The following is a 16,273-nucleotide window of genomic DNA, read 5'->3' on the forward strand; positions in this document are numbered from 1 at the left end:
AGTAAAACATATACTGGAATAGTTGTTGATTCATTCTGCTGTGGTGACCTCTGAAATAGAGACTAAACCGAAGGAAAATGAATGAATGAATAAATTAGTATTTTGTCATGCAGGTATTTTTTGATAGCTAATGAGGTAACTCATTTGAAACTCAAAATGTATCACGGTGTTGCCATATAGCAACATGAAACTTATGTTCATTTCCCTGCCACTGTTTCTTTAAGAGAAACGTTCCATTTTTGGTTGGAAAGAGAATACTTTAGCTTAGCCATGCTTTGGTTAAGTCACATGACATGCAGGGGTTTTCTTTAATGTTAGCGCGATTTCTGACAGACTGGCGTTTGCTGAAAGCAAATGGAAACGTCAATAAAAACAGAGTATCAACTCATGTCAGATCCACAAAAAATCTGAGACATCACCTCCAGTAAGTTATGATAACATATTTATAACTCAAAAAGGTTTTTATCAAATAAGTTTTTTGTAAGTTAATCAATTAAGTACAGTTTGTGTTGACAAATAGCAACTCCATGCAATAATGGAATGTGCAATATTGCAATGGGTTAGCTAGCTAACGTTAGCAAGGTCAGCTCTGATCTTTCAATTGTAACAATAGCAACATGGATGCTAATAATACATGGTTGATTAGTCATAAGTTAATGACGTTTGCATTATGGATAAAATCAAATTTTAATGGCAATAATTTTGATTAGATATAAATGCAGGTAACATTAACATGTATTAGCGAGGACCACCAAGTTCTATGGTAAGCGAAGAAAGAAAAGGACAGAACTGCCTGTTCCTGCAGATGACAGTGAGGATGAGATGGGTTTTAGTGACCATGAGAATGATGCAGATTAGACATTTAATAAAAGCTGTGATGGAGACAGTTCAGGTAAGTTAGCTCAGAGGCAAATAAGACAGGCGTAGTATAGTATACAGTATAATATATAAACATTGTTAGCTAGTAGCTAAAGTCAGAATTATTAAATCCCCTGACTTATTAGCCCCCCTGTTTATTTTTCCCCAGTTTCTCTTTAACAGAGAGAAGATTTATTCAACACATTTCTAAACATAATAGTTTTAATAACTTATCTCTAATAACTTAATTATTTTATCTTTGCCATGATGACAGTAAATAATATTTTACTAGATTTCAAGACAATTCAATACAGCTTAAAGTGACGTTTAAAGGCTTAACTAGGTTAATTAGGTTAACTAGGCAGGTTAGGGTAATTAGGCAAGTTATAGTATAATGATGGTTGGTTCTGTAGAAATTTGAAAAAATATATATAGCTTAAAGTGGCTAATAATTTTGACCTTAAATTGTTTAAAAAAAATTAAAACTGCTTTTATTCTAGCCGAAATAAAACAAATAAGACTTTCTTCAGAAGGAAAAATATTGTCAGACATACGGTGAAAATTTCCTTGCTCTGTTAAACATAATTTGGAATATATATATATATATATATATATATATATATATATATATATATATATATATATATATATATATATATATATATAGAAAAAATTAATTGGGGGGCTAATAATTCAACTGTACATTATTCTGTTGCATCTGTATATATTAGACTTGTTATTTATTTGTTTGTTTTAATATTTACTAGAGAAAATATTTATACCCACTGTATGTTGTATTCATACAATACAATAATATGTTTGTTTTCAATAATATTCAGCAAAAAAAAGAATGGAATAATTGAAAGCTATTGGAATATCAGTTGTTGGAAAGTATGTATAAGATGTCATTTATAAACTCTGTGTTAAAGCTTATAATACTGCAACACCAATTAAATCAAAACAAACAACAAAACTATTAATTATAAGGGAAGTTCTAAATTAGACATGTATAAGTTATATCCACTATTGGACGACAACATACATGGCAACATATCATAAAGTTCCTTGAATCTTCCACAATTCTTTTTTTGACAGCACTTCAAGTTAAGCCATTCTAAGAAAAGAAAAATAGTCATATATATATATATATATATATATATATATATATATATATATATATATATATATATATATATATATATATATGACAGCTCTATCATAATGCGTGCAGCAAATAAACTGTTAATTAAATGGTGTTCCTAGCATCATGTTCTGCTGTTTAAGTGACACTTTCCTAATCAATATATGTCATTTGAATCTTGACAGAAAAAAACAAACACATCTTAAGAGCGCAGAGTCGTCTCCGGTGCCATACTCTCTCCGTCTCTGTGTATGGAGCCTCCCAAGGACCGATAAGAGATTCCTATCAGGTAACAGACCTCTTCGTGTTTGCACCTATCAGAAATGTTTTAATCTTATCTGACCACTCAAACATACCTCTGTTTTCTTGACTGACACCAAATGGTCTCTAAAAAACAAAACAACCTCCCTAAGTTCACAAATGGAAACACAGTTGAACCTCCAGGAGTGATCAAATTCAGAAGCATGGCGACCTGCCTAAAGACTTTACAAATTGCGGGTGACAGATGGACGCCTTAATTAGAGCTCACCCAACTGTGAATTAAAGTGATGTGAGATCATGTTATGACAACATATCCTGTTTGGGTAGCCGTGCCATGGTGGTATCTCTCTCACTCAAGCTAATGGAGCTCAGAGCACTTAGGCTGTCAGCATTTATCAAAAAAATAAAAATAAAAAAAATACGCCACCGCGTCTTGTGACTCTTGCACTTTCTGTAGTTGGAAGTTATGCATCATCTGTATTCACTTTGCTTGTTCGCATTGTATATGAATAAAGGGAGATTGTTCTGGATGCTCTGACATATTAGAGGTGTGGGCGATTCTTAAAATATGATGAGAGTAATGCTGTCTGTTGGGACAGTGTGACCGCTGGGTGTGTTGGGCGGTTTGACACGCGGCAGGGTAAGATATCAGTGTCTGAAAGGAGCAGGGCTCGACCTGGGATAAGAAAGGTATGGAGACAATGCACTCTCACAATCGCGCTGCTTTCCACTGCGCCAACTTACTGTAAGCTCAAGGAGAGCTCGATATAAACTCTGATACAAAAATACAGTGGCCTAAAAAGTATTTAAAGGCGCAGTACATAGAATAGTTGAATTGCAGTCCAAATTCAAAATCTTGAAGTTTTTTGGTTTTACACGGGCCCTCCGAGAAAATGCAGGTTGCCAGATTGACGACTCAAACAAGAGCGAGTGTTACTGGCAAACAAGCCTTGCAAAGTATAGTAAGATGCTCTGCTAATGTTTGTGTTTGTAATATTTTTATTCATTCATTTTCTTGTCGGCTTAGTCCCTTTATTAATCCGGGGTCGCCACAGTGGAATGTACCGCCAACTTATCCAGCAAGTTTTTACGCAGCGGATGCCCTTCCAGCTGCAACCCATCTTTGGGAATAATAGTTTTTTATAACTTGCTAATTAAATACCACTAATCACTTTGCTAATTATGATTTTTATAACTCGTTTTGAAGGCTGATAATTTCCTCTGGGGAAATGTACACTTGACCGTGCTCTCATATGTTGAGGCAGCCTTAATGACTGAACTTAAATACGCTGTGTATGCCACCTACACTCACTGGCCACTTTATTAGGTACACCAACTGCTTGTTAATCACATTTCTAATCAGCCAATCACATGGCAGCAACTCAATGCATTTAGGCATGTAGGCATGGCCAAGACGATCTGCTGCAGTTCAAACCGAGCATCAGAATAGGGAAGAAAGGTGATTTAAGTGACTTGGCATGGTTGTTGGTGTCAGACAGGCTGGTCTGAGTATTTCAGAAACTGCTGATTTTCTGGGATTTTCACGCTCAACCATCTCTAGGGTTTACAGAGAATGGTCAGAAAAAGAGAAAATATCCACTTCTGTCGGTGCACATGCCTGGTTGATGCCAGGGGTCAGAGGAGAATGGCCTGACTGGTTCCAGCTGAAAGAAAGGCAACAGTGACTCAAATAAGCACTCGTTACAACCGAGGTATGCAGAAGAGCATCTCTGAACACACAACACGACCAACCTTGAGTCGGATGGGCTACAGCAGCAGAAGACCACACCGGGTGCCACTCCTGTTAGCTAAAAACAGGAAACTGAGACTACAATTCACACAGGCTCATTAAAATTGGACAATAGAAGACTGGAAGAGTCTCAATTTTTTCTGCGATATTCGGATGGTAGGGTCAGAATTTGCTGTCAACAACATGAAAGCATGGATCCATCCTGTCAAATATCAACTGTTCAGGCTGATGGTGGTGTGATGTTGTGGAGGATATTTTCTTGGAGCAATTTGTACCAATTGAGCATTGTGTTAATGCAACAGCCTACCTGAGTATTGTTGCAGACCATGTCCTTATCTTCATGACCACAGTGTACCCACTGCTACTTCCAGCAGGATAACGCGCCATGTCATAAAGCGGGAATCATCTCAGACTGGTTTCCTGAACATGATAATGAGTTCACTGTACTCAAATGGCCTCTACAGTAACCAGAACTCAATCCAATAGAGCACCATTGGGATGTGGTGGAACAGTAGATTCACATCATGTATGTGCAGCTGACAAACCTGCAGCAACTGCGTGATGCTATCATGTCACTATGGAGCAAAATCTCTGAGGAATATTTCCAGTATCTTGTTGAATCTATGACTCAAAGGATTAAGGCAGCTCTGAAGGCAAAATGGGGTCCATCCCAGTACTAGTAAGGTGTACCTAATAAAGTGGCTAGTGAGTATATATAAACTACCCCAATATAATTTGGTAAACTAGCAGCGGGCAGGTTATAGAGACCAAAACAAAGACAGACATTCTGAAACGGAGCACACATTTTTAAAGCAGAATAAGTGACTTTAGCATTGTTTCTTCAGATAAACAAGTATGTTCACTTTTCTTGTTTCTGTAAAAATCAGAAAATTTGGTTAATTCTTCTGTCGTTAAAAAAAAAAGAAAAAAAAAAGCTAAATGCATGAAATATCAATGGTAATTCCGACTGAATCATTAAAAAAAAATTAATGGTAGGAAAAGTTATTGTGCACCAGCAGCCAAATTCACTGGGAGGATGGAATATTTAGAGAGGAATGAGAAGCAGGAGGGACAGATTATCTCTCAAAGCTCCTTAAAAATGACTCAAATGGAGTTGAAAATGAGTTCATGGTGACTTGTTTTAAAAGGACACATGGTGCATGCAAACAGCAATGGGCTGTCTCAGTAAACAAATGACTTAGCAAAATCATAACATTGCCTCTGCAAATATGAATCTTATTAACCTGTCAAAAACTTGTTCTGGTCAACATAACTAAATAAACAAAAATTATATTTTTGCAAAAGGAAAACGAAGCATGTCTGACCTCAAGTTTTTCTGTCTTTCTAAGACAAGTGCCCTCAAATGTATTTATATTTAAATTATACACTACCTGACAAAAGTCTTGTCATCGATCCAGGTTGTAAGAGCAACAAATAATAACTTGACTTCTAGTTGATCATTTGGGAAAGGGGCAGAAGGTAGATTTTTCAGATGAATCATCTGCTGAACTGCATCCCAATCATCACAAATGCTGCAAAAGACCTATTGGAACCCACATGGACCCAAGATTCTCATAGAAATCAGTCAAGTTTGGTAAAGGAAAAATCATGGTTTGGGGTTACATTCAGTATGGGGGCGTGTGAGAGATCTGCAGAGTGGATGGGAACATCAACAGCCTGAGGTATCAAGACATTTGTGCAGCCCATTACATTACAAACCACAGGAGAGGGCAAATTCTTCAGCAGGATAGCACTCCTTCTCATACCTTAGCCTCCACATCAAAGTTCCTGAAAGCAAAGAAGGTGTAGGTGCTGCAGGATTGGCCAGCCCAGTCACCAGGCATGAAACTTATTGAGCATGTCTGGGGTAAGATGGAGGAAGCATTGAAGATGAATCCAGAGAGTCTTGATGAACTCTGGGAGTCCTGCAAGAACACTTTCTTTGCCATTCCAGATGACTTTATTAATAAGTTATTTTAGTCATTGCAGAGATGTATGGATGCAGTCCTCCAAGCTCATGGGAGTCATACACAATATTTATTCTTCTTCCACTGCACCATGACTTTATATTTTATACTGTACATTATTTCTGTTAAGAGACAAGACTTTTGTCTAAGCAAAGTCAGACCTTACGGTCCTAGTTAAATAATTAAAGATCCAGGCATGAATATATTTTATTTTGGTAAAATAAGCGTAATCTAGAGGCCTTTGCCTTTTTATAAGCCACATCTGATACCAAATGATCCACTAGAAGTTATTATTTGTTGTTCCAAAAACTGGGATACTTTTGTCAGGTAGTGTATATCTACTTTTTACCATTATCATTATTTTCAAAATGTATTCTCGGTCACATTATACAATAAGGTTTCATTGTTAAGATTTTACTAACATAAACTAATTAGACATGATACTTGTACAGCATTAATTAATCATCGTTCAACATTTACTAATGCCTTAACTTCCACATTCATGCTTGTTAACATTAGTTAATGCATCGTGTTAACATGAACTGATAATGTTACCTAATGTGAACAAATACTGTAATAAATGTTTTGTTTTATGCATTAACTAACATTAACTAATGCAACCTTATTGTAAAGTGTTACCTGATTTTTAATACAGAACAAAGTACAGCGGTCGAACTTTTATTTTTTTAATCTGCTGAAATGAAAGTTTATGCATGAATGCATAAATGTTCAGCTAAAAGAGAATAAATTTGAATAGATTTAATAATGTCATTTGTATTTATGGGTACCCTGCTGAAAAATCCAGCTTAAACCAGCCTAGGCTGGTTGGCTGGTTTTAGCTGGTTGACCAGGCTGGTTTTAGAGGGGTTTTGGCCATTTCCAAGCTGGTTTCCAGGAAAATGACCAGCCAAATCCAGCTAAAACCAGCTTGACCAGCCTGGTTTAAGCTGGATATACTGTAGCTGGTTTTGGCTGGACTCCCAACTTGGCTAGGCTGGTCAAGCTGGTTTTAGCTGTTCATCTCCCAGCCTGACCAGCTAAGACCAGGCTGGAAATGGCTGGAAACCAGCCTGGAAGTGGCCAAAACCCCTCTAAAAACAGCCTGGTCAACCAGCTAATACCAGCCAACCAGCCTTGGCTGGTTTAAGCTGGAATATTTAGCAGGGAGATACAATTAAAATGGCATGCTTTATTATTTTAGCTTTATACTTAATGGAGAAATGCTAAATATCTGGAAATATATCCTTCATCTACAGATATATCAACTACAAATATATCTGCATATTTCCCCTCTCATCATGCCATAATAGGCTACGGAGACTATCAAAACATGTGCCAGCCAGCAAATATGTTGTCATCACAGCCCTACCGCATTCAGTTCACACAAATAAAGTGCGGCATTCATATTCAAGTCGGCTATGATTTCACTCTGTCATCAGAAACAAACATGGGTTTCATTTCATGACGGTTTAGGTGTCATTCATACTAAGACAATAGAGGTGTCTTTTGTAATTGCACTCTGTCCCATATGATTATATTATGTCTCTGTTTCTTTCACACACACCATAAGACAACGTGTGCTGGAGTGTGGCAAAACCTGATGGATTACCGTGATTAAAAGTGAGTGAAACTGGAGAGCTGCCTCTCATTTCTGGAATCAACACACACACAGACACACGCACACACAAAGCACAATGCTAACAGTGTTTGAGCTAACAGCGTTATGCAATTGCCTTTGCTCCAGTCACACTGTCTTGCAGTATAAATTGTGTAGTCTGGATGCGGTGACATGTTTCCAGGTGAACGTCAAAGAACTTTTGTTTCAAAGCTGGTGGCAGATAGTTAGAGGAACGGATTGTTGAATATTTATTTTGTAAAAGCAACAGCATTTCATTGTTATTTACACAGAAACTTGACATTTGGTGAAGTCTGATTCAGCTAGGTAAAAGCACATTAGTGTGATAGAAAAGTTCACTCGATTGTGTAGCTGAACACTTTAAAGTACATTTAATTATGAGTAAAACTCTGATAAATTTACGGTAATGATAATCTACTAACAAATGGTAATGACTGAGTGGATTTGATGGGAAATTAGCTTTATTTCAATGACACTAGTGTTATTAAATGTCCATTTGAATTGTACTTAACGCATATAAACCCCCAGTACTTTCAGATAACAAAATGAAAGAAGTGAATAATACAATTTCATAGATGCATCTCTTTAAACACTTAAAAAAAGAATGTATATCATATATTGTGTACACTACCTGACATAAATTTGACGCCTATTCAAGTTTTAGGAACAACAAATAATAACTTGACTTCTACAGGGTGAGCCATTTATATGGATACACCTTAATAAAATTATTGGGAATTTCAAAAGATAAACAACGGTGTGGTTTTAAAAGTAACTTTATTCCTTCATGAGATATTTACAAGCCTCCTCACATATATTAATGTGCCACAAACAGGACTTTAATATCACCAACCATCCCCATTTTATTAAGGTGTATTCACATGGCCCACCCTGTAGTTGAAAACATTTGGTATCAGAAGTGGCTTATATGAAAGCCAAAGGACTCTAGATTATGCTTATTTTACCAAAATAAAATATGATCATGCCTTGATTTTTAATTATTTATTTAGGCCAGAAAAGGTCTGACTTTGCTTAGACAAAATATTGTCACTTAACCGAAATAATGTACAGTATAGAATATAGAGTCATGGTGCAGTGGAAAAAGAATTAATATTGTGTATGACTTCCATGAGCTTGGAGGACTGCATCCATATGTCTCTGCAATCACTTATTAATAGTCATCTGGAATGGCAAAGAAAGCGTTCTTGCAGGACTCTCAGAGCTCATCAAGATTCTTTGGATTCATCTTCAATGCCTCAACCATCTTATCCCAGACATGCTCAATAATGTTCATGTCTGGTGATTGGGCTGGCCAATCCTGGAGCACCTTGACTTTCTTTGCTTTTACGAGCTTTGATGCAGAGGCTGAAGTATAAGGAGTGCTATTCTGCTGAAGAATTTGCCCTCTTCTGTGGTCCTTCTGCCACTTTTCCAAATGATCAACTAGACATCAAGTTATTGTTTGTTGCTATGGGATCGATGACAAGACTTTTGTCAGGTAGTGTATATCATACATGTCATTCATTCATTAATTTTTTTTCCCGGCTTAGTCCCTTTATTAATCTGGGGTCGCCACAGTCATCGACTTTCGCTGTAAGATTTAAGTGGTTTCGTTTGAAAGTGTAGAATCTATATTTTATGCACATATGCATCACTTTGGTTTGTATTCTAATGTACAAAAGTTATTTACACTTACATTCACAGTATTTTGGATACCCGAGCTGGGCATTGAACATTGCTTCATTTTCATATTTTTCATATGGTCCATATATGACACATGTACAAGTTATAGCTCAAATGAAAGCTTTTGCCGGCGCTCATACGGTTTTAGTATTTTTTTTACTGAATTATATTCACATATTAAACAGTTGTCGAATGAAATTGCGGTGTTTTCATGGTGCAGAAGTGAAAACAATACATTTATGATCAATAAGCAGCCCCAGATAGCGCAGACAGCTGTCATCTCTTACCTTATGCTGTGCGCTTCAGGGCCATTTCTCCTCTGTTTTTGAGGTGATGTGCATAAGTAATCATTTTATATGTCTGACATGGTCCAAACACAGTGAATTATGTTTGATCAAACAAAAGAACAGTGAAATATGAAAACAATGATCGATCCCTGTGGCTTGTATAGCACATCTCATCAGTTGCAACACAATAACTTTTGCATAGATTATGGTTGAGACATTTTTCTTTTTTCCTATGATTACAGACATGTGCAGGAACCACCAAAATAAATTACAGCACCCTAGACCACACAGAACCTAAAAGGTACACGTTTAAATTTGAGTTTATAAAAAAAAAAAAGCCCCTCTTTTTAGGTGTTTATGATAACACAGACAACATCTACATTTATTTTAAACACTTTCAATAGTGTTTTATGAAAATTTAAAGGGTTTTCTTTAAAATGATACCAAATTTTTGCATTTACACCTCTGCTTGTGGATTTGGGAAGCTTTTAAATGTGGGTAGGCAAAATCCAGGCAGAAATCCCAAAATATCATTAGGGTTAAAGTGGTTAAACATTTCAATAATTTTATCTAGTATTTATTGGCAAACTGGCGATCGTCTGCCCATCTTTGCTCATAAAGAACTAAACCTTCCTTGGATGCTTCTTTTTTTAACCAAATCATAATAACAATCTCTTGACATCACTTGTTTTAAATCAAATCATTATTTAACCAATCTATCTGATTACTAGCCCTAAACTGCTCCTGTCCCTCCTTTTTTTGGAACATGTCACAGGTCTCAATGACAGGAAATTATGTATTTTACAAATGAAATTAAGTTGACCAGACAATACAAGTCAAAGTAAATTTAAAAATCACTTCTTCTTATGTTTTTATTAGTGTTTTCCATACTGTTTCTGTTTTGAGGTTGTAATTTATCTGTAACTAACATGCAGTTTAGACAGTTTATTTAGTTGGTATGCTACAGTGTGCTTTCACGAAGTACAACATGATTTTTGAAAAATGACTCCGCTCCACTGAAGAAATAAAATCGTACATTTGAGTGTGAGTAAATATTGACTTCATTCTGGGGTTAAAGCAAATTTTGAATGTTTGCATATAGAATTTTTGCAATTCAATTAACTTGCTGTTTTTGGACAGCACTTCATGTTAAACGTCAAAGCAAGGATTACCAGAAGGAAAAACAGATCTGTCCACAGATCAGTGGCGGAGAAAGTGTGTTTGCACTGCGTCTGTCACTGTTTATATGGTTGTGCGCTGATAAGCAATCAGTTTATTTGTGATGTGTATTTAGGAGCCAGAGAAGGAGGGAAATTGGGAGATAAATAGTGTTTTATCTGTCAAAGATAAACGGAGGATCAGCAACTACATTGTGCACCTACTCTTCCCTCAGATCTGTCCTTCAAGATGAAGCCATTTTTTCTATTTTAAATACTGTGATACACACTCACCGGCCACTTTATTAGGTACACCCTGCAGCCCAAGAACGGTTACTCACTGAAGCTAAGCAGGGCTGAGCCTGGTTAGTACCTGGATGGGAGACCACTAGGGAACACCAGGTTGCTGTTGGAAGTGGTGTTAGTGAGGCCAGCAGGGGGCGCTCAACCTGAGGTCTATGTGAGTCCTAATGCCCCAGTAAAAGTGAAGAGGACACTACACTGTCAGTGGGCGCCGTCTTTCGGATGAGACGTTAAACCGAGGTCCTGACTCTCTGTGGTCATTACAAATCCCATGGCACTTCTCGTGAAAGAGCAGGGGTGTAACCCCGGTGTCCTGGCCAAAGTCCCTCTATCGGCCCATACTATCATGGCCTCCCAATCATCCCCTTCCACCGAATTGGCTCTATCACTGTCACTTCACTCCACCAATAGCTGGTGTGTGGTGAGCGCACTGGCGCCGTTGTCCTGTGGCTGCCGTCGCATCATCCAAGTGGATGCTGCACACTGGTGGTGGTGTGGAGAGACCCCCCTCATGATTGTGAAGCGCTTTGGGTTTATGGCCATACACAATAAATGCGCTATATAAATACACATTACATTACATTACACCCTACTAGTACCGTGTTCGACCCCCTTATTGCCCTAATCCTTCGTGGTATAGATTCAACAAGATACTGGAAATATTCTTCAGAGATTTTGGTCCATATTGACATGATAGCATCATGCAATTGCTGCAGATTTGGTGGCTGCACATCCAAAATGCGAATCTCCCGTTCCACCACATCCCAAAGGTGCTCTATTAGATTGAGGTCTGGTGACTGTGGAGACCATTTGAGGTGAGGCCCCCACCAGCCTGAATTGTTGATACAAAGCATGATGGATCCATGCTTTCATGTTGGTGATGCCAAATTCTGACCATACTATCCAAATGTTGCAGCAGAAATTGAAACTCATCAGACCAGGCAATGTTTTTCAAATCTTCTATTGTCCAATTTTATGAGCCTGTGCCAATTGTAGCCTTAGTTTCCTGTTCTTAGCTGACAGGAGTGGCACCTAGTGTGGTCTTCTGCTGCTTTAGTCCATCTGGCTCAAGGTTGTGCCGTCAGAGATGCTCTTCTGCATACCTCAGTAGTTACGAGTGGTTATTAGAGTTACTGTTGCCTTTCTATCAGCTCCAACCGGTCTGGCCATTCTCCTCTGACCCCTGGCCTCAAGGCATTTGTGCCCACAGAACTGCCACTAACTGGATATTTTCTCTTTTTAGACCATTCTCTGTAAACCCTAGAGATGGATGTGCATGAAAATCCCAGTAGATCAGCAGTTTCTGAAATACTCAGACCAGCCCGTCTGACACCAACAACCATGCCACATTCAAAGTCACTCAAATCATCTTTCTTCCGCATTCTGATGCTCGGACTTGACCATGTCTACATGCCTAAATGCATTGAGTTGCTGCCATGTGATTAGCTGATTTGAAATTTGCATTGACAAGCAGTTGGATATATGCACCTAAAAAAGTGTCTGGTGAGTGTAGTTGGAATACATAAATTATATGGAATAGTTCAACAGAATACTTAAAGAGGACCGAAATAGGTGCTATTATAGCTCCTATACAGTTGAAGTCAAAAATATTCTCAATAGATGTTTAACAGAGCAAGGGATTTTTCACAGTATTTTATATAATATTTTTTCTTCTGGAGAAAAAATATACAGGGGAGGAGGGGCTAATAATAATGACTTCAACTGTATCTGTTCATAAACCTACAAGTGTTTTATGAACATTCAAAATAATCTATCAAATGCAGTTTTGAGCTGAGCAGTTGTTCAACAGAGCAGAAACAGATTTTAAAGGTCAGAGAAAGAGTAAGAGACAGTTTAGGAAAGTGAACTGAAAACAATGAACCGAACAAATGAGAGCGAGTGTTAGTATTTTGAGCAGTTAACCTTCACCTCATTGTTTTTATGAAGCTTGAACTTTCTGGGCAAGCACACAACTGCTTTTAACCTCCCAGTGGGAGCCATGTAATGGAAATCTACATTACCGTAGCTGGAAACGTGGATGGGCAGCCCTTTCTATCCAACAGTAGTGCCACGTAATTATAGTATAGTAGGCCATGGATAAGCCAAAATTTTACAACCAGCTCCTTAATATACTGTTTGCCCTACTCCCAAACAGCAAAGACCCATAGAGGCATGTACTGTACAAGACCCCTAAGAGATGGAATACAAGGTATACCGCGGTTTGGAAAAGTCAAGGTTTAAAAACCGTAAAAGGTATGTGTAAAATTTTTTATTTAGGTTTTTTTTTTTTTTTTTTTTGGTAAGGCTTTTTAGGACAACAGTATCTCCAGCACAAAATATATAGTCACCTTAAAATTATAAGGTTCTAGCTTACAGTTTTGTCAGAATGGAGTTATTGACATATTATTATTAAATGACAAATTATTTACATTATGGGAAGTTTTTTATAGGTTGTTTATATCTTAAGACTTTTTTTTTATTTTAAAAACAAATGTTACACACATACTGTTTGCTATGGAATGCAAAAACTGTAAAGCTCATTATCTCAAAATGATTCAGAATGCAGATAGAACCTCACTGTTAACCCTTACTGTAGATTATGCAGTAAATAACAGTAAAATAGCCAGTATTTTGCTGTAATAACAGGAAACTGTATTTTACTGTAAAAAAAAAGCCTGGTGAGGGCTAGCAGTGCTTATAATTACAAGGTTATGATATCTAAAGACGTCATTTTAAATTGTAAAGAAATCGGTGCTTTTGAAACTAATGAAGACAAAAGAAGTCAATGATTTATTTCAATTATTGAGCCTGACATGTTTACTGTTACAAAATATTTTAAATGTTTCTCAAAATAAAATATATTGTGTTCAAAGGGGGAAAAGTTTATGTTTTTTACCCAGAAATTTTTAAAGAACAGATTTTAGAGCAGTATTCACAATACTGTGAACCGTGATATTTTTTACAAGGTTATCGTAACTTTAGAGTCTTATACCTGCGCATGCCTACTAATGAGAAGATGACAGATGAAGATTACTGTATGATGACCGAAATGACCTTAAACACCCAGCAGGCACAAGACGTCAACATGACGTCACATTGTACCCTAACGTCATGGGGATGCTGCATTTTGTTAGGAAATAAAAATCGAATTGACGTCAGAACTTAACGTTAGGCTAACATCAATGTCCAATGTTCAACCTAAAACCAACCAAATAACAACGTCTAATGATGTTACAGCTTAACGTTATGTGGACGTTACCACTATGACGTGTATCAGACATTGAATTTTGGTTGCCATATGATGTTGGTTTAAGACAGTGGTCACCAAACTTGTTCCTGGAGGGTCGGTGTCCTGCAGATTTTAGCCCCAACCCTAATCAAACACACCTGAACAAGCTAATCAACCTCTTACTACGTATACTTAAAACACCCAGGCAGGTGTGTTGAGGCAAGTTGGAGCTAAACCCTGCAGGGACACCGGTCCTCCAGGACCGAGATTGGTGACCCCTGGTTTAAGATGTTGGCTCGACGTTGGAATTTGATCACTTTCTAACAACCTAAAATCAACCAAATATAAATGCCATTTTATATCATTATTGGACATCACAATAACATTGTCCTTAGAAGCTGGCTAGACATTGAGTTTTGGTCACCTAATACCACAAGTAAATCTAATCTAATATTAACATTTTATGATGTTGTGTACCTGCTGGGCAATAACTTGATGCACTACAGAATGTTACGTTTACACACACATGTACAAATTACATGTAAACGCATCAGCTTTTCACAGCGTATACTCACTACTTATTACTCTTGAGTACTTTTGAAATGGCTACTTTTTACTCAAACTTTGAGTGATATTTACTACAGATACTTTTACTCGCACTACATTTTTAGGCAAGTATCGGTACTTTTACCTAAGTATGATATTTCAGTACTGGGTCTGGTGGGAGCAAAATGTTGTTTACCGTGTCGGCGTCTCCACACATGCTCTCACTTTCTACATTATTAAACCACTGAGAAGTACCACATTGTCTCAAGTTTATTGAGGTACAAAATGGAATGCCTCAATAAATCCGATCTGCCTGTTTACATGATAGTCACATATCCAATTTATATCTGATTTATTTACACATATGAGGAGCCCTGAAACCAATCTCTGAATATCTGACTGCATGCGTTTTAGAGACAGTTATAGAACAGATCCCATCTTTTTCACATACATAGACTGTAAAAGATATGGACGTAGTGTCCGTGATGTCACCCATAGGTTTCTGAACACTGCAAAATAAGCTACAAGTAGGCGCGGCCAACCATCGCCATTTTGTTCGCGCATCATCGAACTGACCGGGGGATACCAAACAAGGGCAAAGAGGCGGTGCGTGAGCAGAGCTACAGATGGATGCTGGCATTTTTCTCAGATCTGGCTTAGATAGACTTTAGTATGGGAGAAAGGCTTAATACTTCATTTCATGCGACTCGTTTGTGTTCTGACCACTTGTGCTTGGTTGTATACTATCAATAAAGTGTTTAGACTTTTAAAAACACTGCTGTAATACATTGAGCCACTTAACACTGTTCTTATGACGTTTTTCTACAGGAGGAAAACGCAAATTAATTCCAAACACTTCAAATATAGTCTGTTAGTAAATGCAAGGCTAATTATGAAATCCAGGCAATACACTGTTTGATAACATTTCAGATGACTGTTCTATAGCCTACAGCTAATTAATCTGTCAGATTCTGGAGTGCTTTACAGGTCTAAAGACAATTATAAATGATAAATGATCTTAAATAAAACAAATACATTTATAGAGATGGTAAATAAGTATATAACTTCAATCACCTGGGAAATGGAGGCAACTTGAACGGTTAGTAGGCACAATTAAGTGCACACAGCATGCCATATTATTTGATAATTGTAGGAAATAATTTCAAAAGGCAACAGACTGTGTAAAGAAACATTAAACAAAACAAAAATATGATGTATATGCTGAGTTCAGCAGCTAATCAGCCGGAATCAGCTGAGGTGACGAAACAACAAACAGTGAGACCTAACTGTTACTGAAGTGGCCATGCCCTTAATTATACAGACTTAATTTAACTTAATAAAAAGGAAACAGATGAGTTTAAAAAAAATTCACCCCCCTCATAGTTGTCTTAAAAGGTAATCATGACTTTATTTACCAAAGCCATCTTCTGTACCAGGCTGTAAACATGTACCAGC

This window comes from Danio rerio, chromosome 18 (genome assembly GCF_049306965.1).
Source record: "Danio rerio strain Tuebingen ecotype United States chromosome 18, GRCz12tu, whole genome shotgun sequence".
NCBI classification, from domain to species: Eukaryota; Metazoa; Chordata; class Actinopteri; order Cypriniformes; family Danionidae; genus Danio; species Danio rerio.